The sequence below is a fragment of the Mesoplodon bidens genome (assembly GCF_964165515.1).
Source record: "Mesoplodon bidens genome assembly, chromosome: 4".
Classification (NCBI taxonomy): domain Eukaryota; kingdom Metazoa; phylum Chordata; class Mammalia; order Artiodactyla; family Ziphiidae; genus Mesoplodon; species Mesoplodon bidens.
This window is the reverse complement of record NC_138160.1, coordinates 68,108,045-68,133,079: the sequence shown is the minus strand read 5'-3', so window position 1 is coordinate 68,133,079 and position 25,035 is coordinate 68,108,045. Positions and strand designations below refer to the sequence as shown.

Here is a 25,035-nt window from a genome sequence, read left to right as displayed (position 1 = left end):
AGTTAAACATACATACTTAGGTACAGGGGAGAAGTCATGGCTGGAATAGATATTTGGAAGTCTTTAGTATTAAAATGGTAGTTGCAAATCATACGTAAGAGAAAGGAGTTCATTCCAAGGAAGAAAAAAGGGAGAAACAGTTGACCAAGGACTAAAACCCAGGAAAAAATTGGTAAGAATGAGTTTGCCATTATTTACATATGATTTTCACTTTCATTTTATCAACAATAAATGTCCACCGAGATGAATAACATCAATGTTTTATTAATTCTTATATCTCACAGTCTTAGTCAGTCCTCTGCACACAGAAGGTGCCAGACATGTTTGTTGAATTAAATGAAATTAAAATGGCATTTCCGAGCCTTCAGGCTCTAATGACAGATTTTCATAATGATAACCCTGAGCATGGGTAAGCCCCCAAAATGTCTGAATTGCAGTTATTTATTCAATTTTGTCCAAAACTGAGCTAGCTTTAAATATACGTTGCTGCATTTTGTTGTCTGAAAATCAGTAATCAATGTGTGGTGTAGATAGTAATTCACCACAGTACTTGATTAGTCTTAGCCCGTGTTGTTTAGCTTAACATATAAATGAGTTCGCCACAGAATGTAGCCTAGTTCAAGTCCATTTATAATTCTTTTTCTGGTTCCTTGGTCCTGAAGACCTCTAAATCTTAGGTCAGATTTGGAGCCTAGAATCCCGGATTTCTCTGCAACTTGCTTTATTTTTCCCCCTAGTTCTTCTCCCTCCTGTTGCCCCCTACTTGGGTTACCATGTAAACTATATTGAAGAATTGAGTAATTTTTAGTATAAGTATGTCCCAAGTATTGCATGGTACATTCTTATACTAAAGAGATTATTTGCTGTTTATCTGAAGTTCAAATTTAACCGGTATCCTGTATTTTCCATTGGCTAAATCAGAAAACCCTACCCACTTCCCACATTTGTGTTACTAAAGCCAAAATATGGCAAACAAGAATTTCTTCATGAGACTTCTGAACACTCCCCTTGTAAAGGCCAACAAATGAAGTTACTGAGTGAATGTTCATGAGTGACATAAATGCATTAAAAAGATACTGTAAATAAAATGATCTAACTACAATATACCAATCAAGATGAAAATTTATAAAACATTTATAACTACTGTATGATATACCCTGGATACTAATAGTTATCTTAAGAATGCCATGAGTGTCTATCAGTGATGTGTTTTAGTCCATTTAAAATATTTAAAAATAATGTATGTTTCAAAATAAAACTTTTTAATTTTCACATCTTCAAGTTGGCAGTAATAATAAAACAAATTAATTGCTTTTAAATGAAAGAGAATACATTTAGAAAAATTTGTATAATGTACAATGGCTATAAACTCTTAACTATTCTAACTGCAGAATATCTGAAAAGATCTTTTCACTTAATTATATGTCCTATTGTAGTTGTGCTGCCACCTTGTGATGTTTTGAGATATGACCCAATTTAACTCAGTCCATTAATGTGTTGTACCAGATTGACAATTTGGTCAATGTTACAATGATTCCTCACAGGATTAATATTTTCCATTTCACTCAGAAAGGCCACATATTTTAATACCAAGAAAGGACCCTCAAGTATTTAATGCAAATATTTTCTAGGAGTTTAATGTATTACCTGCAAATTAGTAAATCCCTTGAGATAATCACTAAATTATAAGTCATTTAGTACTGTATTAATTTATGTTTTATGGGTGAGTATAGGTTGTATCTGCCTGTATGTTTGGTCTACTTAACCTTTTAACCTGAATTTCCTATAAACTCCTTGAACCCAACATGTCCAAAATTAAACTCATTATCTCCCTTCTACCAAGCCTGGTCCATGTCATCTCTATATAGATACTAAGACATTTCATTTATTATCCAAACCAGGACACTTTCAAAAGTGAAATGAAATGGGGTGCCTTACTAATTACTCCAGCAAAACAGGTATAAACCAAGACTGTCTCAAGCAAACCGGTCTGCTTATATATAAGTTAAAAATCATCATAATCCCAATCACCCAAACTAGAAAATGTGGAGTCACAGACTACTGTTTCATCGAACAGACCTGGAACCTCCATCTCAGACTTCCTTTTACCTACTTGCTCCCTTTCATCTCCACTGTCCATCACACTTGTCAACATTCTCATTAGCCTTGTCCTGGTGTCTGCAGAGGGGCCCAGCAGGCTCAAATCCTTTTCCAGGGTACATCTAACAGTCCCTTTCCTCCACAGCTGCTCCAAACTGCTGGCAACTGCTGGGAGAACTCATCACCCTGCAGCATGGGGCCAGGGCACAACTTCATGGTATCTGATTTCAGCTGAATCTTTAATGCCATGTGGCCATTCTACCATATTGCTTGAAAGTTTTTGCTTCTCCAACTGCCTGCAGCAGATATCCAAGACTCCCTAATCCTGCTAAAAAGAGAAACCATCTGTAAAGAGCTCCCTCTTTGTCCTGTCACCAAAACTAGTCCCTAACACAACCTTCTTTTCCCTTCTGTTAGGAAAAATAACAGAAAAGGATCTCTCTCCTTTGCCTCTAAGCATCTCAGGCAGACATTGCCCCCTGAGTTCTTGATCCCGAATCCTCCAGTCTTTTTTTTTTTTTTTAATTTTTAAAAAATATTTTTAAATTTTATTTATTTATTTTTCACTGTGTCAGGTCTTAGTCGCGACATGCCAGATCTTCGTTGTGGGTTCTTTTGTTGTAGCACATGGGCATAGTTGCCCCGCAGCATGTGGGATCTTAGTTCCCCAACCAGGGATCAAACCCGTGTCCCCCCACTGGAAGGCAGATTCTTTACCACTGGACCACCAGGGAAGTCCCCAGTCTTTTCAAAGATATTCGCTATTAATTAGGTTTTTTCTCTCTTGTATTCTTCACCCTGTCCCACTCTGGTAATTTCCTCCTACTGGCATTTGATCATGGTCAAATCTTTTGGTCCTAAAATGATCAAACATTCCCTAACCTCACATACATCCTATCTACTCAGCTATCTCCTTCCCTCAGAGCCAGACTTCACTCTGAGGGCAAGAAGCACCCCGTGCACACTCTCCACCCCTTCACCCATCCACTCCTCAGCCCACTGGCAACGTGCTCTCTCCTTGCACTCCAGTGGAACACTCCTCACCAGGGTCACCAAATGAGCTGTTTACAGTATGTTTGCTGAGTGGTATTTCATGCTGGTGACCATGTTCCCTTCACAACAATCTCTACCCTTGGCTTCTGTGACAGCCACTCCCCTAGTTGCCACAGACTTCTTTGCTGACTCCATCTCAGTCTGTTTCAGGCTTCCAAGAGCCTGCCTGCCCCTTGGCAGCTCTGTACTCGAACAGTTTCCACCCAGGACGCCTCACCCTACCTGTGCTCTTCCATCTACTCCTCTCCATTACACCACTCTCACCTGTGTGCAGATGACTCCCAGAGCTTTACATCTGGCCCAGAATTTTCTCCCGAGTGTCCGGACCACAAACATCTCACAACTAGGAAGTCACCCTAACACCTCAAACTCCACAGGTCCCAAATCAACTCCTTTTCTTTCTCCTGAATTTGAACTTCCCCCAATTTTATCTAGTTTAGTAAATGGCACCATCTTCTCTTCACTCAGTTTCCAAAAATCAGAAACATGGGAATCATCATGTAGACTCTAGCCCATAAATATCTCTTAGATATATACACCCTTTTTATCTCCATTAGCATAAACCTTACCCCGAATTGCCACCCTCTCTTCTCAAATTCCTATAAACCTTACCCATTGGTCTCTGTGTCTTACTGCCTAGATTAGAAAGTCTTACTGCTTTTTCTAATGCATTCTCCCACATTCTCTCACACTTTCTGAAGTGTAAATGGAAAAGACTTGCCTGCTTAAATCCCTTCAATGCCTTTCTATTGCTGTGAAAATTAAGTCCAAGTTCTTTAATATGATTGGCAGGGTTCTCAGTGACCAGCTCTAGCTTACCTTTCCAGCCTCATCTTTAATCTAAAGTGACCCGGCATCCCAGCTGACAGGATCAAATGACCAGAAAAATTAAAACAGTAGAAACAGATCAATAGTTCTAAATATTAGAGTTATCAGATGCAGATTTTATGTTTATTTTAAGAAACTGGGTCCTAAGAAATTTAGCAAAGAACTGGAAACTACAAAAATATGATTCAAATGGAAACTCTAGAACTGAGAAAATGTAATAACCAAAATTAAGAACTCAATACATGAGCTTATGAAAAGTTTAGATACATTGAGGAGATGATTAGTAAACTGGAAAATAGTTCTGAAAAAATAACCAGACTGAAACCTGATAGAAAAAGGATGAAAGATACTGGAGGGGAAAAAAAGTAAAAGTCATGTGGGGTATAGACACTGGTGTCCCATCAGGAGAATCAGCAAGTGGGGCAGAAACAATCTCTTAGAAAGAATAACTTGTGACTGTCCATGTCAGGGATTCAAGGAGCACTACAAAGCCCAACAGGATAAAAACCAGAAAATAAAAAAATGAAAAACTCACAGCCAGGCATGATATAGAAAAACTGCTGACAAAAACAAAGAGAGAATGTTAAAAACTTCCAGAAACAGAAGACTTCAGATAGACTAACAAGTAGCAAAATTAGCTAGTTGGAAATTTTGCTTTTCTTTTCACTTTAGGAAAATGCCAAAAATCAGTGGGTTGGCTTGGTCGTCTTCTGGGTGGATCTTATCGAGTCAGCCTACTTTCTCTGAGAGCAAAGTCTTCAAGCCTAGAGGGACAGCAGTGTGGCTGGTTCCCCAAAGGAGCTGCACTGAGATAAATCTTAGTGGTGACTCAGTTCCTGCAATCTGTTCTCAGATGCTGTACAGTCCTATTGCTATCTAGGAAAATTCTGGAAGCAATTTGGGAGTCTCCTATCTTTATCACTAAGATTATTTTAGATTACAAAGAAGAAATAAATATGATTGAGAAGTTGATGATTTATGCCGGTGATATATATACACACATATATATATACATATATATATATACCTATATCTATCTATATATGTGTGTGTGTGTATATATATACACACAGTAAATCCCCTACATACAAACAAGTTCCATTCCGAGAGCACGTTCATAAGTCCAATTTGTTCGTAAATCCAACAAAGTTAGCCTAGGTACCTAACTAACACAATCGGCTCTATAGTACTGTACTGTAATAGGTTTATAATACTTTTCACACAAATAATACTTAACAAACAAACACAAAAAATAAAGAAAACATTTTTAATCTTACAATACATTACCTTGAAAAGTACAGTGGTACTAGCTACATCACCGCTGCTTTTACGTTTGCTTCCGGACATCCTGGGCTTAAAATAAAGACACTGTACTACTGTACTCTATACAGTACTGTAAAGTACACAAAAGCACAACCACTTGTAGAGGATGGCCACATGTGACAATGTACGCCAGACACGTGAACTAACTTACATGACTGGACATGCAAACGTACGTTCTCATATTTGAAAGTTCACAACGTGAAGGTTCGTATGTAGGGGACTTACTGTATATTACAGCAAAGTGATTCAGTTATACATATATATATGCTTTGTCATATTCTTTTCCATTATGGTTTATCCCAGGATATTGAATATAGCTCCCTGTGCTACACTGTAGGACCTTGTTGTTTAGCCATCCTGTATATAATAGTTTGCATCTGCTAATCTCAAACTCCCAGTCCTTCCCTCCCACACCCCCCTCCCTTCCCCTTGGCAACAACAAGTCTGTTCTCTACGTCTGGGAGTCTGGTTTGTAGATAAGTTCATTTGTGTCATATTTTAGATTCCACATATAAGTGATATCATATGGTATTTGTCTTTCTCTTTCTGACTCACTTAGTATGATCATCTCTAGGTCCATCCATGTTGCTGCAAATGGCATTATTTCATTCTTTTTTATGTATGCCAGATATTTTACAATGTTATAACTATTTGTTTAAGGCATTGAAAGACAGGTCTTGGCAGCCAAAATAAATACAAATTTATCACAAAGATTCTGATAATTAAAAGCTCCAGAATATTTCTCTTCTCTTACCAGACATTCATGGAGTTACACTCTTCTAGTTCTTTGCTCATGCCCTCCTTTCAGGCGGGCATCCCTTACCACATTATTCCTCCCACCTGAAATACGACTCCTGCTAGGATCCTTCATATAGCACTTCCTCCAAGCGATTTTACATTGTACTGCTAGCTGGAATTCACTTTTCTCTCAATTCTTTCTTAATATTTTATTTGTATCACCATTACTTAGCACACTTTCTATGTGTTATACTGTATTTAATTGTTGAAATGTCTTTCTTGTTAGCAGATTGTTTATCCATCTGATGTCCTAAAGAGTTCTGACCTGAAAGGTTAGATTGGGAATTGGAGTTCAAAGAACCAAATCTGTTCCAATGTTCCACCCACTCTAGGAATCCCTTGTGTAGTATAATTGACAGATGTTTGTTGATCTGCTTCAACACCTGCAGCAGCAGAAAGCACTAGTATTTCACAGGGCAATTCATTTCACTTTTAGAGGACTTACCAAAAAAGTTCTTCCCGACATTGTGCAAAACTGGCTTCCTTAACTTCCATCCACGTGTTCTCGTTTTGCCCTGTGAAGTTACATTGAATAAGTTTAATACCTTCCCCAGTTTATATCTGAGCAATCTAATTCTAAATGCAAAACACTGTTATGTTCTGTAAAATTTTGTTATTTTGGGCACATCATTCCAAACTCTGCAGATCATTTTATTTCTTGTAGCTTCTAAGCCACATTTCAACTACTCTTAGTATTAGGCTTTATGGCCCTTGTGGGCTTTGAGCCTTGAAACTCTGAAAGAAAAAACTTCGTTTATATTAACGTGACTTGAAAGCAAACCTCTTGATTGATAGTGCTCACAGAATTATTGAAATGAGTAAGATAATGTCCTTGTAACTGGAAAGGTCTCCTTTTATTAAACAAATAGGCAGTGCACCAGAGAAACGGAAAATAAATGTCAATGAGACTTGAAAACCTTTCTTTTGAAAACAGAAGGCATTGATCAACTGCACTCTTTTATGAACTTCACTTCATTACGTATTGTTACTATTTCAAATTAATCTTCAGATAGCAGAATGAAAACAGCATTGTACCGTCATTGAATATCTATATCCTTAAACTGTTAGGATATCAAAAACTGAAACCAAGCTTGTCTAATAGTTATGATTAGTGGTAATGCACTAATTTCCCAAAGATAAAATATTTTGAAGAATATGAGATCTAAACATTAAAAGAAAATACCAATTTACTGTAATTGGTATAAAGCAAAATGTGACATTAATTTGTATTACTGTACATTCTTTGAAAAAATGCTTCCCTCCACCCAAATCCTCCTTGTCTGCACCAGTATTGCAGTATCCATGCTAAGGATGAGAAGTGAAAAATCTGTGACTCCTGAATAATAATAATTGTAAATTCTGAAAGGTAATGGATTTGCCATAGGACAGCAGCTGTCACCTCACACTGATGGAAGGCAAGAGGGTCATTCAGAGATGAGACATCTGCAATACCTCGAATGCCAGGCCTCCCACTTTTAAAAACCTCTTGGTTTCTACACAGTACAGCAGTAGATTTTAAATACAGCATTTGTTTCAACCTACCAACAGGAGAACTCCAGTGTTCTGCTCTTGATGTTAAAGTAGAAGTGTAGCCTGAATTATGGTCCTATTATTACCAACATTTTAATCGGTGGTTCATTAAACCTATTATCCTAAACTATGGAACAGGATTGATTTACTATTAAATATATTGGGAATCAGTTCTTTCTTTGTTTACACTTTTCATTTATGTAAGAGAATGTTCCCAGGAATCACAAATCTGAATTTTTGGTGCATGCGTGAACAGTATAGGAAACTTAATTTTGAATGAATTCAAAAACATTTCCCTTCATCTGTGCCCTGACATATAATTGAAAATTACCTAAGCATACACAAAAATACCTTACAGTGTATTGACTTCCTGTGAAGTTGAGATTTTGATGTAATTGCACTCGTGCTTTGTGTAATGCCTATGGGCCTTTGATTAAGGAAGATGGCTCAGGAGCAGAGCAACTCTCTACACAGCCCATAGGATTTCTCCTTGAAGTAAAACAAAGGCATCCTGGGCCTTGATAATTTACAATTCAGACTTCCCTGGTTGCTCAGTGGTTAAGAATCCACCTGCCAATGCAGGGGACACAGGCTCAATCCCTGGTCTGGGAAGATCCCACATGCTGCGGAGCAACTAAGCCCACAAGCCACAACTACTGAAGCCCATGCACCTAGAGTCTGTGCTCCACAACAAGAGAAGCCACCACAATGAGAAGCCCGCGCACCGCAACAAAAGAGTAGCCCCCTCTGGCCACAACTAGAGAAAAGCCCGCGTGCAACAATGAAGACCCAATGCAGCCAATCGATCAGTCAATAAATAAATTTTACAATTTGAACTGTATATATGCTCCTTAAGGACAACCAGAAAAGTGCTTGTCATTCAGCATGAACAGGCTCTATGTAAGATGCCCTAATAATAGTCGTCATCATATAAGGTCACCAAAACAGTTTTTGGACACACACACTTGATAAAAAATAATCTCTGTCAAGATTATCTGCCCTTGGTGGTTTACTAACTGGTTAAACAGCCAAGTGAAAAGTGGTGAAGGGAGATGCAGACAAACTGGACCTTTATTTATAAAGCCAGATCTTTACATTTGGGTTCTATAAAACCTTTGCCTGTGGGCTGAGATACAAAGCGTAACAGGGATTAGAAACTTACTTCAAGGGGGAGTATGGAAGGAGATGGAAGACAGAAAGAATCAATTCTATGAAAAACAAAAATCACCTTCAAGGGACTTCCCTGGTGATCCAGTAGGTAAGACTCCGAGCTCCCAAAGCAGGAGACCCGGGTTCGATCCCTGGTCGGGGAACTAGATCCCGCATGCATACTCCAACTAAGAAGTCCCCATGCCACAACTAAGAAGTCGCATGTTGCAACTAAAAAAAAAAAAAAAAAAAATCCCGCATGCTCAACAAAGATCCCGTGTGCTGCAACTAAGACCCGGCACAGCCAAAACAAATAAATAAATAAATACTTTAAAAAAAATTACCTTCAACAGTTTATTGATGGTAAGATACATTGAATTAAATGTTTTACATTTGTTTGGCTACTTTATGGTTTTTAAAACCTCAACTTTATTTTATATACTGATAGTTTACTTTTTACTGACTTAGCATTCTCTCTTTTTTAAAATCATTGATAATTTACAAACAACAGTAAATTTGATTTTTCATAACTAATATATTACATGGGGATTAAAAATTTATTAAACATGTTTAAAAGTTTTTTGAAATAGCATATTCTACACTAAAAATGTTATATTTCCCTTAATCAAGAGAGGCTCATCCTTAAATAGAATTGAGCATCATGTATAAGGTTGCCACATTAGAGAAGTATTGGGGCAACTTTTTATATCCATGATGAAGTTCAAATTTAAGTTATTTCAGTTATTTTGGAGCTTGCACTATGGGGTTAGGTAGACCTGAGCTTAAATCCCAATTCAGATTTTACTGTGACCACCTATGTACATTGTGCAAATTGCTCCTTGAGTTTCATTATCCATTTTAAAATAGAATGATTGATAGTATTTGCCTCATAGTGTTTGTAGTTCTGAGAATCTAACCATGATAATAAATGTAAAGCACCATATAAAACTATTTATATTATTTTCATAAACTACTACTAAGGGGAAATATAGGTAAATATTTATCTAATAATAGCAGAAGAAATCATTGAGGAAGATAGTAATACATTTAGTTTCATAAATGTTCACAATTTCTATACACAGAAAACACTATTAATCAAAATAGAGGGAAAATGTCTTCAACATACACCAAAGGAGCAGTATCTTTAATATACAAAGAATTCTTAAAAATTAGTACCATCTTTTCAACAAGAGTGCCAAAACAATTCAATGGAGAAGGTATACTTGTTTTAAAAATTGATGCTGGGACAACTAGGTAGCCACATACAGAAGAATTAAGTTGGACCTCTACCTCATATCACACACAAAAAGTAATTCAATATAGAGCAAAGGTCTAAACATAAAAGCTAAAATTATAGAACTCAGAATAAAACATAGAAATTAATATTCATGAACTTAGAATATGCAATGTTTTCTTAGACATGACAACAAAGGCACAAGCAGCCAATAAAAAAATACATAACTTGGACTTCATCAAAATTAAAACCTTTCTTCAAAGGACAATATCAAGAAAATGTAAAGACAACACACAGACTGGGAGAAATTTTGCAAATCATATATCTAGTAAGGATATGGTATCTAGAGTATATAAATAACTCTTACAACACTTTAAAAAATTAAAAATGGGCAAAGGATTTGAAGAGACATTTTTTCCAAGAATATATGTAAATGACCAATAAGAACATGAAAGGATGCTCAACATCATTAGTCATTAGGGAAAGGCAAATAAAAAACAAAATGAGATACCACTTCACTCCCACTTAGGGAGGATATAATTAAAAAGACAATAACAGGTGCTAGTGAGGACATGGAGAAGTTGGAACCCTCATGCATCACTGGTAGAAATATAAACTGGTGAACTGCAAGTCCATTGCTAGGTGTATAATATGTTCACGTAAAAACTTGTACATGGACGTTTATAGCAGCATTATTCACTAGAGCCAAAAAGTGAAAAAATAACCCAAATATCCATCAACTGCTGAATGGATAAACAACATGTGGTGTATCTATACAATGGATTATTATTCAGCCATAAAAAGAATGAAGTACTGATACATGCTACAGAATGGGTGAACCTTGAAATTATGCTCAGTGAAAGTAGCCAGTCATTAAAGGACCACATACTGTATGATTCCATTTACATGAAATGTCTGGAATAGATAAATCCACATAGACAGAAAGTAGATTAATACTTGCCAGAGAATGGGGAGGGGGGGATGGAGAGTGACTACTCATGAGTACAGGGTTTCTTTTAGGGGTGATGAAATGTTCCAGAATTAGATAGCAGTAATGGCTGCACAACTTTGTGGATATACATCTTAATTTAGTAACCTCACGTTGTAGAATCTAGCTGAAGAAAATATTTACCTAAAGCTATGTAATAATGTTTTTTATTAGTAAAACAATACAGATATACTTAAATATCCAAAAATGGGTAATTATTTAAAATATTTTGACATACACATACAATAGTGTAACACGCAGGTATTAAAAACTATGTAAAAGAGGTTTTAATGAAATGAAAAGATGCCCATGATATATTCAGTTTTAAAAATCGCTTTTAAAAAGGCCATATAATTTTGTCCCATCTCAGCAGAAATAAAAAGCAGTTACATTTGGCTAAAATGTTTGGATAAGTGTGAAATAAAATGCAAACAAAATTAATCTCCATTGGAATTACAGATGATTATATTAACTTATAACATTTATTAAGGTACAATCAACATGCAATAAACAGGACATGTTCAAAGTGCACAAATGATAAGTTTTGCATGTATATATGCCTGTAAAACTAATACTACAATTAAGATAATAAAAGCGTTCATCACCCAGAAAGTTTTCAACTATCCAACTATGTTTATTTATTTAATAAACAGCCAAACAATTTCCAAAGTGATCACATCATTTTACATTCTTTCCAGCAGTGTGTGACAGTGTTCCAGTTGCTCACATCCTTTCCAACACTTGGTATGGTTAGTCCTATTGTTTATCTTTCATCAGATTAGCCTGGATAGAGATTTATCAATTTTATTGATCTTTTCACAGAACCATCTTTTGGTTTTTGATTTTCTCATTGTTTCTGTTTTCTACTTCATTGATTTCTGTGCTGATCTTTATAATTCTTTCTTCTGCTTATATCAGGTTTCATATGCTCTTCTTTTTCTAGTTTCTTAAGGTGGAATCTGAAGTCATTGACTTGGGACTTTTCCTCTTTTCTACTGTAGGTATGTAAAGCCATAAATTTTTCACTACATGATGTTTCAGCTTCATCCCAGAAATTTTGATATGTTGAATCTTCACTTTCATTCAGTTGGAAATAATTTTTAATGTTCCTTTTGATTTTCTTCTATGACCCTTGGATTATCTAGAGGTTGGTAGTTTAGTTTCTAAATACATGGATATATTCCACATATCTTTTTGTTATTGATTTCCAACTTAATTCTACCATTACCCAAGATTTTTCTTATTGCAAGTCCCAATGTATTAATCAAATATTTTTCATAAAGCCTTTTAGTTCCCATTTACAGATGTTTCTCTCATGACCAAACAGCTAATGAGAATTCCATGGCCTAAATGATCCACTTTGAATAACATCTTATACTTTCCCCAAACTCGGAAACTCATCACACTACTAAAACCTGTTTCTACATCTGTGATTTTGGCTTTTATGATCTCCTTGGGTGGCTCATTTTTTCCCTGGCGTTACTAAACCTCAAATTATAAAACAATCTCTCTGAAAAAGTTATCAGAAATTCCTAACTATTTTCTTGCTTTGGGTGTTTTAGGGGCAAAAAGAAAATACCAAGTTCCATTCAAAATTTAAGATTGTCCTTTGCATTATATCCAGCCCAAACAGATATGACAGAGTACTGGTGCCAGGAATGTGTCCCATGCAGCCTTTCTTTTTAAGTAAGCTGAAGACTGCTTCCTCAATTAGTTGAAACTTCTGGGTGGTCTTTTTAAAAATAGTTCTTTGAAGAAAGTAGTGAACTAATAATACTATAAATGTAAAAAAAAAAAAAAACTTTAGTCCTTTAACTTTGAATCTAAGAAAGAATGAAGAGAAATTCAATGTTTTTTGTTTATTCATATAGAATTTTCCACCTCTGACTTTGAAGAGTGAAAAATTCTACACAAATCCAATGGAAGAAATTCTTTTTAAAAAGATGTGTATATATTTGGGCTTAGAATTAGCCAAGTTTAATTAATTAAGAGTGTGTGTGTAAACTACATGGTTTGCTTATTTTTATATGTAAATAGATGCATACACACATTCTGCAGTCTATATTAAAATCAGTGTATAATAAATTTAAAATATCTGGGACATGTGGTAAATACAGAACTCTGTGCAATTCTGAGAAAATTGGCTATTACTTAGCCTGCACATTTCATTTCCACTTTTGGGTCTGAAATCACCCCTATGTGTTCTTTCAATATTATCCCCCCATTACAGCTTGCCCTAGGCAAAATACTAAAGTAGTTGAAGTTGCTTTTATGGGCATTCCATTCTCTTCCAGAGATTCCTTTTTCCTTGTTACTCTTCTTGGCTGGTCAGTGAAAAAAAAAATTGTCTTTCAGTTGTGAGGCCTTTTATTTCCCTGAAAAAAATATCCACTTAGGTAGCTATTCCCTCCAGAGAAACACAGGACAGGCTGACAATATTAGTCACCTTCACTACTCAAATGCCTGTAACTCTGATTTTCAGTACTACACTAGATGTGTCAGTCTAACAGTTTGACAGTGAAAATTGTCACCACTTAGCACTCAGAGCACTCAATATTGGTCTTGGCTAAATCCAGCAACCCCAAACCCTCTCCACCCACCCACCCCAAATAGAAAGGATAGTCAAATGAATTCTGTCATGAAAAAAGAAAACCTTCCACAAACAGGGACTTAAAAATTGGGGTGGTTGGCTAGTGGACTGAGCAAATTTAAATAAGGTAGACTATTTGCCTATTGTAGACTTTGCAAACCCTTCAGGCAAATTCATTCTAAATGGCATTTCTGGTTGTGTAAATACAATGTCTGTACTAAGAATTGTTCTGAATACAGAACACTGAATTTAAGTTCTCCATGGTGCTGCTGACCTTGATCAGTGATTGGCCAAAGGAGCTTTGGTTGGCAGATGAATATTGTCATGGCCTTCAGCTTAGTTTTCTTGTCTCATTGTTTTATTAGTGGAATTATTAGCAGCTATTTCTCACTGTCCATAAGCAAAAGGTTTCCTGTTTCTCTCCACCATTGCCCAGAATGCATCATTTTCTAGGGCTGTTGTCTCTCAAGTCTATATAAATGTCTCCCATTTAAATAAGCTTTCCTAAAGTACCCATTATCACACACACACACACAAAGACTCTAATCTGCATTTGGCAAATACCATCCCAGGAAATTATCCAAAATCATGGATGCCAACAAAAGAGGTCAACCACTATTTGCTTTTCATGTGTGTTTAATTATTGGAGGGAATTTGATTTGCCAATTATGCTAGCATTCTGAAGCAGCTTGATTTTGCTGTTGAGAATGTGAACTTCTTAAAGTGGGACTGTGCCAGTGAGCTTATGCCAGATCCATTGTGGGCACCAAAAAGTTTAATTTGTCAAGAGAACCAAATAAAGAATGGCAGGAGCTATGCTACTGCATAGAGATAAATGGAGCCTGTGCCCCAGAACAGGCAGCCAAGGTGGATGGTGTGATTCAGTGGTCAACGGGATGACTTCTTGGACAAAATATTTCTCTCATTGCCTAATATGCTCACTGTGAAAGATAAACCTTTGAAGCAAAAGCATTAGTAGAGAAGCAATAGTTATCAGAAGACTCAAGACAAAGGAAGTGTTGGTTTCAAGGGAGGAGAGGGTCAGGACAGCAGGTCTGAGGTGGGAGCCTGGAAGTATAGATCCATGAGTAGCTAAAATGCCCCAGACACAAGCGTGTTCTAAACAGAGAAAGAAGAAGATGGAAACAAAGGAAGACATGGAGGGATGCAGGAGCAAATTTAGCTTGTCCCACTTGGCCTGTTTTGTGACTTAGAAATTCTTGTCTAGCTAATATTTGTACTTTAGGAAAACCAAGGGGATAGAAATATTCTTTTGATGTTTCAGTTGAAGAGCACTAACTAGGAATGTTCTATATAAATGCATTTCCAGAATTTAGATATTCCAACACCAAAGAGCACAAAATAAAAGTTTATCAATCCTCCTGATGTTTTCTCTCTTTTTTCTCTTTCCATTATGTAGATTAAAGAATAGGGTGTTCCAAAATATTAAAATTGACAGATATAAATTGAAAGATAGTCATGAGGGTATTCTTCCAGCCTGCGTGCTGAAGATTCAAGGACAGATACTACAATGTAGGCATTGCTCTGATCAAGGCAGCTGCATCCTAGTTGGAGAAGTTGAGTGTCTAATCACATCAGTATGACACCAAATGCGATCCAGTGGGATTTAAAGAGGTCCTTCCTGGTTTGGTCTCCATAATGGTGATATAGACTTCATTTTATATACTTGCCTCTAAAATATTATTGAATAAATGTTTTTCACATGATGCTAGTAAGTAGTTATTTATTCTGCCTTTGCATATGATTAAATAGAAATTTATGCTTTTGCTGAAAGGGTTATTTTGCAAAGACCTTCCTAAACTATCACTAAAAATGCAAATCGTAGTCAAGAGGTTCCTAACAGCAGGCTATGCTCTTCTTCTCAATTGGAGAAACAGCAGATGTATCCTTTGGCCATTCACTACATACTGAGAGAATATTTGCCAACTGTGCAGTTCTTAAAAATTGATTTTGCCTAAACCAGATCATAGAAGTTAATGGTTCAATGAGATCCTTGTCTCTTCCTCTTTTCCTGTGGGTTTTTTTGTTTGTTTGTTTGTTTGCTTTTCAATGACAAGTTGCCCTTTTTCATACCAGTTTTATTGTATACATTTTATTAAATACTTTAAGCACATTTCCCCTCTTGGAAGAGGAAATCATAATCTTAAATCTTATTCCAAAATACCTGTCACCTTAACTACCTTAACTGTCGAACAGCCAACTTAACCTATTAACCTTTTTTTTTTTTAAGCAATGGCATTTTGACAGAATGAAATTCTTCCCTTGAAATTCAGGAATGAATGAAAAAAATGACACACCCTTCCAGATGTGAAGAAAATAAACATTATCCTGCCCTTGAACTTCCTGAAATTTAAATGACCTTCGGTTTTGTGGTACTTTGCACCCCACCCGCTTTACTCTCTTCCACCACCCCCTTTGGCCCAGCATCATAGATTCACTGAGCGTTTCTAAGCTCACTTGTAGACTGTTTCTAACATGGCGGGGTGGAGTGGGGACTGCGGCATATGCCCGTGTGGGCATTGGATCTGACGCATTTCGGCATTAGCAGAATGAAGAGGTGACGTGGTTGCCCCTGAACTCATTCATTGCTAGAAACGACCACCTGAAGTCCAATGACATTGAACCTTCTTACTTCATGGCTGCTCTTACTATTCACTCTCTTTGTCTCTCCTCTAAGCCCAGGGAGGCTTCCATTAGCCTGGCAGAAAAGGACAGCAGAGTTCAGAGAGCCTCACTAAGGTGATTACGTTTGACAGACTGGTCTCGCTCCCTTTTCTTTTTTTTTTCACCACTAGCAATGGCTGCTTCTTTGTTTTACGTGTCACACCTTTCTCTTTTCATGACAGAGGTCGGATAATTGTGTAAGGAGTGCATCAAAAGCCATGATCCTTAAGCAAATTTTAAATTAGCAAGTAGGAGGAAATGAGATAGATAATTTGTCCTCAGGTCTTGCTCTTTCCCTTTTTTGCCCCTATTTGACTATATTTTACATCTATAGTTTTTGCTTTGAGCCTGCTGTTGGTGGTAGTACAATTTCAAACAATCTCCATAGTACTGGGTGAAGAAATCAAATAGGAAGTGCTGATGAAAAATCAATTCTACTCATACGAAGCCTTCAATGGCTTGTATGGTGTTTATTTTCTATCAGTGTGAGAATATTCTATCAATAAGATGGGCTGGGGATTAGCAGTGGGGGTAGAGGAGGCAGACAGCAATGAGAGTCCACGTAAATGCCTTTAAAGATTTTATGCCTTATGTTGTTCTACAAATGAACTTCAAGAACCTGGGTGGAAACACTTGCCGGAAGATACAGGCAGTCCTATGCTCTTGGCCAAAAGTGGTCCTTTTAAGTCAGATTATGTAGATTATCTTTTCAAATGAGCAGCAACTTGAAAGATGACAGGTTGAGGTTGAGGCAGGCCAGAAAGGGTCACAGAAAAAAAAAAATGGAGTAACTAGTAGTGACTCTAGTAATTACTTAGTTAACTCTAGTACACCCTCCATCAGCTGCATTTAGAACCACAGAAATGCCAATCTTTTTAATTCATTCACTGAACACTCACCGAAAACTCACTATGTGCCAGGAGTACAAAGACTAATAAAATACATATTTTGTCCTCAGGGGGTTTAAACTTTTGTAACATTAGCATGGAATCGAACACTTCTAGGTGCTTCATTTATCATTTGAAAATTAAATGACTGTTTTCTAAGTTTGTATGAAATGTGATGATTTGTCCAATAGGTAAGTTGTGTGTGTGTGTGTGTGTGCGGCATATCTAATATCTAGAGAGCTATAACATATGGTTGTGCAGATTGTGTACTATATAGCACTGGAGGCTGCCATTCATCATCCTACAGTGCACAAAGCAAAACCAGCATCCCTGAGCTCCTACTGTGTGCAGAGGATATTGTGGTGAACACAGTTTCTACCTTCTTGGAGCTTGCATTCCAGCTGTTATGCATCCATGCAATGGGCTGGATTCTGCTCTCAAATCCTATAAAATATATTCCTAGAAGCACTTTAAAGTACATGGCTTGACAGCCTTTTGCTATAACCCAATATGAAAATGTATTACAATTCGAGTGTGTTCCATAATTACACTGATCATTGAATTTATAGCAATATTATGTTAATCTGGCGTTCCTGAAGTGTGAGAATCCAATACTAAAAGTTAACCCGTTACTTTAAAAAAATTTTACATGTTACTTTCATAAAAAATTGGAAATCTTTTTAAAGCATGTTATGTTTGCATCTTCCTTAGTAAACAGAGAATATATGACATGGTTAAGAAAATCCCTCTTGGGGTGTGGAGAAAAAAGAGTCCTCCTACACCGTTAGTGGGAATGTAAATTGATACAGCCACTATGGAGAACAGTATGGAGGTTCCTTAATAAACTAAAAATAGAACTACCATATGATTCAGCAATCCACTCCTGGGCATATATCCAGAAAAGAGGAAAACTCTAATTCGAAAAGATACATGCACCCCAATGTTCACTGTAGCAATATTTACAATAGCCAAGACATGGAAGCAACTTAAATGCCCATTGACAGATGAATGGATAAAGAAGATGTGGTATATATATATATATATACACACACACACACACAATGGAATACTACTTAGCCATAAAAAGAATGAAATAATGCCATTTGCAGCAACATGGATGGACCTAGAGATTATCATACTAAGTGAAGTGAGTCAGACACAGAAAGACAAATACTATCTATGTATGATATCACTTACACGGGGAATCTAAAAAAAAATGATACAAATGAACTTACAAAACAGAAATAAACTCACAGACCTAGAAAACAAACTTATGGTTACCAAAGGGGAAAGGGGAGGGGGGAATAAATTAGGAATTTGGGATTAACAGACATAAACTACTATACATAAAATAAACTACAAGGACCTACTGTATAACACAGGGAACTGTATTCATTATCTGTAATAACCTATAATGGAAAAAAATGAAGAAGGATATATATATATACATATGTATAACTGAATCACTTTGCTGTACACCTGAAACATTGTAGATCAACTATACTTAAAAAAAAAGAAAAGAAAATTCCTCTTAGTAATTGCTCTAACAGGGTTGTATTTTGAGAATATTATTGTGAGATGTGTAAAGATAAATAACTCTCGGTGGTTGTGGCACTTTGTTTAGAAGAGCTGAGAGCATCAGGAAAAATGCAAACAAGCGTGACATGCAAGGCCTTCTTGTCCCCGCCCCTGCCCACCTGTCCAGCCTCGTCTCCAGCCAGTCCATTCTGATTATCCTACTCTCCCGTCACAGGGAGCTACATGTAGTCACACAAGCAGCCCAAGCCTCTCACAGCTCATTTCCTTTGCATGTGCTCTTCTAATAGACAGCGATATCCCTTTCCCTCTTCTCTATCTCCTTCTCTTTCAGATCCAGCTGAGCAGTCACCTTCTTTGTGAAATCATTCCTAGCCCCTCCCAGGCACAGGATTAGGTGCCTGCCAAGGCTGCTGCATTTCACAGCTCCAGGGGGTGCCATTCCCTCTGCATACCAGAGATCTCCTCCTTCTTCAGTAGTATCCTACGGGGATGCCTCTCTATATATATATGCTTAGCATCCTGCTCTGTCTACTGCTTCACAGCCTCCCAAGGGGTAACTGCTTTGCGATCTGAAGCTGAACCTTATTTCTACTTGCCTGGCATGAAGTGGCGCTCAATGGATAATTACTTGAATTATGGCTTCACATGGCACGGTACATATTAGGAGCCCTCAAGATATGTCAGGCTGGTTTTTCCCTCCCTGGATCTGTTCAGATTGTTCACTTAGCCTATCTGGCCATTTTTTCTCTATGGGGATATCTTTCAAGTCATTCCTCCCATCGCCAGTGGCTGTGCTGCTGGCTGCCTTTTTCAGGAGTCCACTAGCTCTAAGGACACTGCTCCTTTGCCACCGCCCAGCTGCTGCTGTTTTCTTCTCCCTCCTTCTCTTCTTGTTCTGCTTGCTTCTCAGTGGTAGGAGCTTTTGCCTTTTAAACGCTTGTCTGCAAATGCACTCTGAATCAGCCATTGACATTTTATTTCCCATGACATTTATACCTTTCGTGGTTCTCTCAGTATTTGCAGTATTGTGTACCCTAAAAATGATTTTCAGGTTGCAGTTATTACCAACACCTGAGGGTGATGACTGACAGCTGAGTTGGTGAGGTTTTTCTACAACTTTTTAATAGCAGTTCCTTTTTTGAGGAGTTGTACAGTGTTACCATTTCCCTTGCTTTCTAGGTACTTTATTCTCAGGATTACATTTTATCGCCTAGATACAGATAGATCTGCGTACTGCTGAAGTTAGCAAAATGAGATTATTCAAAGGTCATTAGTACACAAATAATCCTCAACTGTCATTTACCCGGCATTGATGAGAATTCTGATCTTTAGGCAATTGTTCATGAACAGCCATTTCTTTCTATGAAACTTAGTTTTTATGGTTGCTCCTTTCCTCTTAACTCTAACAGCACCCACCCAGGAATTCTGTCACCTTTACACTGCTCTCACTAGCATGGACTTGAGTCTCTCCATAATATCTTACAAAACCATGGTCAAGTTTGAAATGGAAAAGACCTTGGGCAACTTTGTATTGGTAATTCTAATGGTGGGAATATGGAGGGAGATTGAAAGTCTGTGGCAGGGTTCGGGTTGGTAATTTTATGGTATTTAGGACATTGAAAAGCCTTTGAGATTTATGTGTACCTACTTTCCATACTTCTGATAATACTGCCCATATTTTTATGCATTATACTCACAGATGATTATTTACTTCTAAGTCAATGGCAAGACTAATGCCTATATTACATAAAAGTTTTAAATGGCATTCTTCTTTATAAAAGTTATAAATTATGTAGCTATTTTTAGAGTCTAGAGCTCTGATTGTCTAAGCTTCAGTGCCTATAAAGAAGGTTGATTAAATGTTTTCAGAATGAAAAAACTCCTCAGCTAAAGAAGATGTAAATGAGGATTATTTAGTTTTAAAAGCTTAAAAAACACTGAAAGATCACTGTAACTTAATCTATTAAGACATATTCTTGGGTTGTATCTTGTATCTCAAAACCAATGTGGAAACTTGATTTAATGAGCTTAGCAGTCAATATTTGCCAAGTTAATTGGAAAATACTGGATTCTCCCTTTTTGTGCTGTGTAGACACAGCCTTTCAGACTGGAACAGGTTTTGTTATTCATAAGCCAACGAACTGAATTCTGATGAGATCATGCTTTGACGTAGGATGTGGACCAACAGTAAGCCTGCTTCAGGGTCTTGGAAGATATCTTAAAAGTGACAGCCAAAAGAGGTGGGGGACTGCATCAAGCAAAGAGGAGAGAAGTTTATGCTCTAAAGATCATTAATGGATTTATTTTTGTTTTTATCATGACTTAGTATGATCAGATACCTCAGGAAAACATTGATCATAAAACTCTTCATTGCATTCAGTAAAAAATCAGAATTGACATATATTTAAAATCTTTCTACACCTTCTCAGAGTCTGATCATCATTTAAAATATCTGTGAGTTGCCTGATTCTTGTTGTCAGCTAGTTTAGAATTCCATGTAGGATTCAGTGCGGAGCTTAGAGTTGGATTTTGCATTATGTTGAAAACTTGTTACTGTCGCATCTGTGATGCACCAAAGCTGTGTTGTAGATAATTTGCAGTTGTATTTTTAGATCTAGTGTTAATAAAATGTTTGACAGCTGTTGAAATTTTGAACTTTATAAGAAATGCTAACATTTTAAATGAAATGGAGCCTTAAAATACTGTTTTGCTAGCTTAATTAGAAACTTTCAAAAGCAATTTAGTTGAAATTCATGTTATGATCAGTTTTCTATATGTATAAACTCTACTTCTAGTTTAAAAAAACTTTCAAATTATAAAGTCTATAGCTAAGAGGTTTAGATTCATTTAGTTGTGTGAATATGAGCTAGAGTAACTTGTTTTTATGTAACCTACATTTAAAAGCAGTCCTAACCTCATCTTATTCATATTTGCATATTAAAATACAAAGAGAGTTATTTTCCATGGTGTTAAAATGATGTAAAAGATTAATAAAAATGGAAGTTGTTTTATTTTATTCACTTTTGTGTTTTTAGATTTGTTATGTTAGGAAACAATGAGATAGCAATCTAAGCTCTTAATATTCATATAGGTATATATATATATATTCATTCTTTTACATTGCTTCAGGAAAAACTGTTTACTATACATCATTGGTTAAAAGGGGCCTTCCAACCTCTTTAAAATGCCTGTGTTTAAGTTCTATTTGCATTGCAATTCACTAGGGAATATGTTTACCTTTGTAGAGTTTTAAATTTAGTGCCAAATTCCTTGTCAGCGTTCAAAAATCAGTTAGTATTACTGAGAATGGCAGTTAAGTCATTTGATTTTATACATTAAGAAAAATATTTTTAACATTTAATATTATTCAGTATAATGCTTTGTTATTGATGCTACTGAGAATTTTGATCATGGACTCAAGGAAGAATGAATCTATAAAATGATGTGTTTCCTATACAAGTATGACTAGCAAGTATATGCTTTAGAGTAAAAAAACTTTTTTCAGAACAATGCTAACATGTGTACAAGTTTTTCTTGTTTGGTTTTTGAGGAGATTATTCTAGTCCAGAAACAAAATTTTAGTGAAATTTTAATTTTAGTCAAAATTACCTCTAGCATGTGGACTTATTATTCCCATAATTTGATCATGATTATAATGCCAAGACACCATTTAGCATGGCAGCATTTAGCAATCAAACTATAAAAGAAATTGTGAGTGAGCTTGGGAAGTGACGGCATTGCTAATTTATATACCAACAGGTTTAATCATCTTTTAAGAATTGCTCGTGAGGCAATTTGATTTTTGAAAATTTTCTTTACATGTAATGATAGAAAATGAATGTTTTCTGCATTCTATGAAGGATGCATTTTTAATTGCATAGCAATGTAATATGCATATCAGTTATAGTCTAATTTTTAACGTTCTATGGTAAAATCATGATTTTTTTTTTTTAGGGCAACAAATGTAGGATAAGTTCCCCACAGGTAAACAGAAGGGAAGGTAAAAGATTCATTTTCTTTTAATCTCACCATTATCATCAAAATGTATTTCTTCACATTTATTGACCTCCTTTACTAATAACTCTCTGGTTAAGAAACAAACTATTAATTATGGCCCCAACCCTAAAAACCTAGAAATCTCATGTAACTGAAAGGTTTTTGAGTAGATGTGAGAACGCTGCAGGTGGCACACAGACAGCTCACAGGAACATGCCCAAGCTACTGTACCAACGTCCACTACACTCCAGGGCTTTGAGACCTTAAGTCCTGCCCATATCTTATACTAGTTTTTTCTCCAACAGATTGTGAATTATCCACTAGCATTAGAACTAGAATATTGGACTATAATGAGAGCAAGTCTGGAATTTCCTTGGCATGACCTGGGAAGACAGTCTTACTGACTGCCCATGTAAATGCGCAGGCATTACTATAGTTACAACTTATATTTTTTCCATCTTGTTATATGAGTGGACTTTGACATCTACCTGTCCACTGGTATCTCACAAGATTGGAGAGGCATAGTTTATGCTGCCTACTCTCCAATACAATTCCAACCAAAGGTATTGCATGTAAATAAACGTTGAATGAAATGTTCCCAGCTCTTAAGCATCACTATAAGGTTAGGGTTTCACATCGTCTATAACCTGGGAGTGTCAGAATCCTGCTGTATATGCCTCATTCATTTATTCGTTCAGCAATGCCAGGCTATTAGATACTCAGAAACAAGAAAAGTCCAAATAAGTCACTGTGCTTATTAGTATGTATATGCACTGCTTTCCCCCATACTCCCTAGGGATTCAATAAAAACTTGCAGGACTGAACACTATAAACACCAAATATAATTTGTGCTTTAATTTCTATATGCTTTTTATGTTTGTTTTAGAAAAGCAATCAACAAACAAAACCACTGTGGAACCCTTTCATAAAGCTGGTTTTGGAGAGGTCTAACCCCTGTCTCAGGAATTATCTAAAGCAGGTTCAGATGGGTCAATGAGAAGCTGGAGCAAATGTGCTTTGATTAAGTGAAGAGTTGCTGAGTTTGTCCCAAACTCTATCAATAGTCCTCCAAGAGACAGCTGGCAAAGAATAACCAGCCAAAAAGCAATAAGTGAATCAAAATGCTACTTAGGGCTTCCCTGGTGGTGCAGTGATTGAGAGTCCGCCTGCCGATGCAGGGGAAGTCCCGGTCCGGGACGATCCCACCTGCCGTGGAGCGGCTGGGCCCGTGAGCCATGGCTGCTGAGCCTGCGCATCCAGAGCCTGTGCTCCGCAATGGGAGAGGCCACAGCAGTGAGAGGCCTGCGTACCGCAAAAAAAAAAAAAAAAAAAAAAAAAAAAAAAAGCTACTTAAACAAGCATTATTGATGTCATCCCTTTAAAAATCCATTAATTTGTTTTTTGAGGTGAACAGTCCTAAAATGCAATGTAAGTAGAATGGAGGGCCTGATATCTCCGTTAAGAAAAAGTTGAATAATAACAACAAAGAATGTGTGGAAGACTTTGACATTTGTCACCAACTATTCTAACTGATGGATAAAAAAAACCTGACCCTGAAGCAGTTGAATTACTTAACAGTCACACAACTGGAATGACAGAGCAAAGAATGAAACTAAATTCTGCCTTTCCTCCATCACACTCATAACATATTAACCATCTCCCTAGGATAGCCCCCATTTACATGGTACTGGTTTCCCATACAGTTATAAATAGTTCTTCTGTTCACTCTCTGCCCTGGTTTGGATGATAAATCATATGATCACATCAAATATCAAATAATGTAATAAATATAATAAATACAGGGAAAAGAGAAGAGGAAAAAATGAAGTTACAGTGGATGGGTAAGATTTGTAGGTAACAAATGGAGAAATAGAAGCAGAAAAGCAAAAGATAAAAAACATCTTTGAAATGAAAAATTTAGGGGCAAAGTGGAAATTAAATAGGCTGATTTCAAAGTATGGAGGAGGAAGGAAAAAAGTCATAAGATTTTAAATGCAGCTTATTTTGAGAGTCGTGAGGACCCTATGCTCAATTATTCTAAGGCTTTAACATTACCGGACACCGTGGTGACCTCGTAGTCTAGAAACGGTCAGTCTGTTGCTTCCTTGTCTTTGGCGTGATCCTTCCTTTCGTAACTCAGTTTTGACTCCCTGAAGCTCAAGCACGAAATGAAGAACGCCTGGTATTCTTAAAGGCTTAGACACGTGGTTCTCCAATCTGAGCCTGCGTCAGACTCACCTGGAGGAGGGGGCAGGGCTTGTGAAACACTGCCAGCTGGGCCCTACCCTCAGTTTCTGATTTAGGAGATCTGTCGTAGGGCCCAGGGAATTCGCTT

At 36.8% G+C, this 25,035-nt stretch overlaps 1 protein-coding gene across 2 annotated transcripts in view; it reads left to right on the top strand.

The window, feature by feature from the left end:
- Nucleotides 1-25,035, top strand: part of HAPLN1 (hyaluronan and proteoglycan link protein 1) — a 72,142-nt gene that overhangs the window by 7,993 nt on the left and 39,114 nt on the right. The window contains exon 1 of one of the 2 annotated variants that reach the window (XM_081233940.1): nt 11,951-12,004. The exons of the other annotated variant lie outside the window; for it this stretch is intronic. The gene's annotated coding sequence lies outside the window, so the exon portion shown is untranslated. Of the gene's footprint in view, nt 1-11,950; nt 12,005-25,035 lie in introns of those variants that run through there. 2 annotated transcript variants of the gene reach the window in all.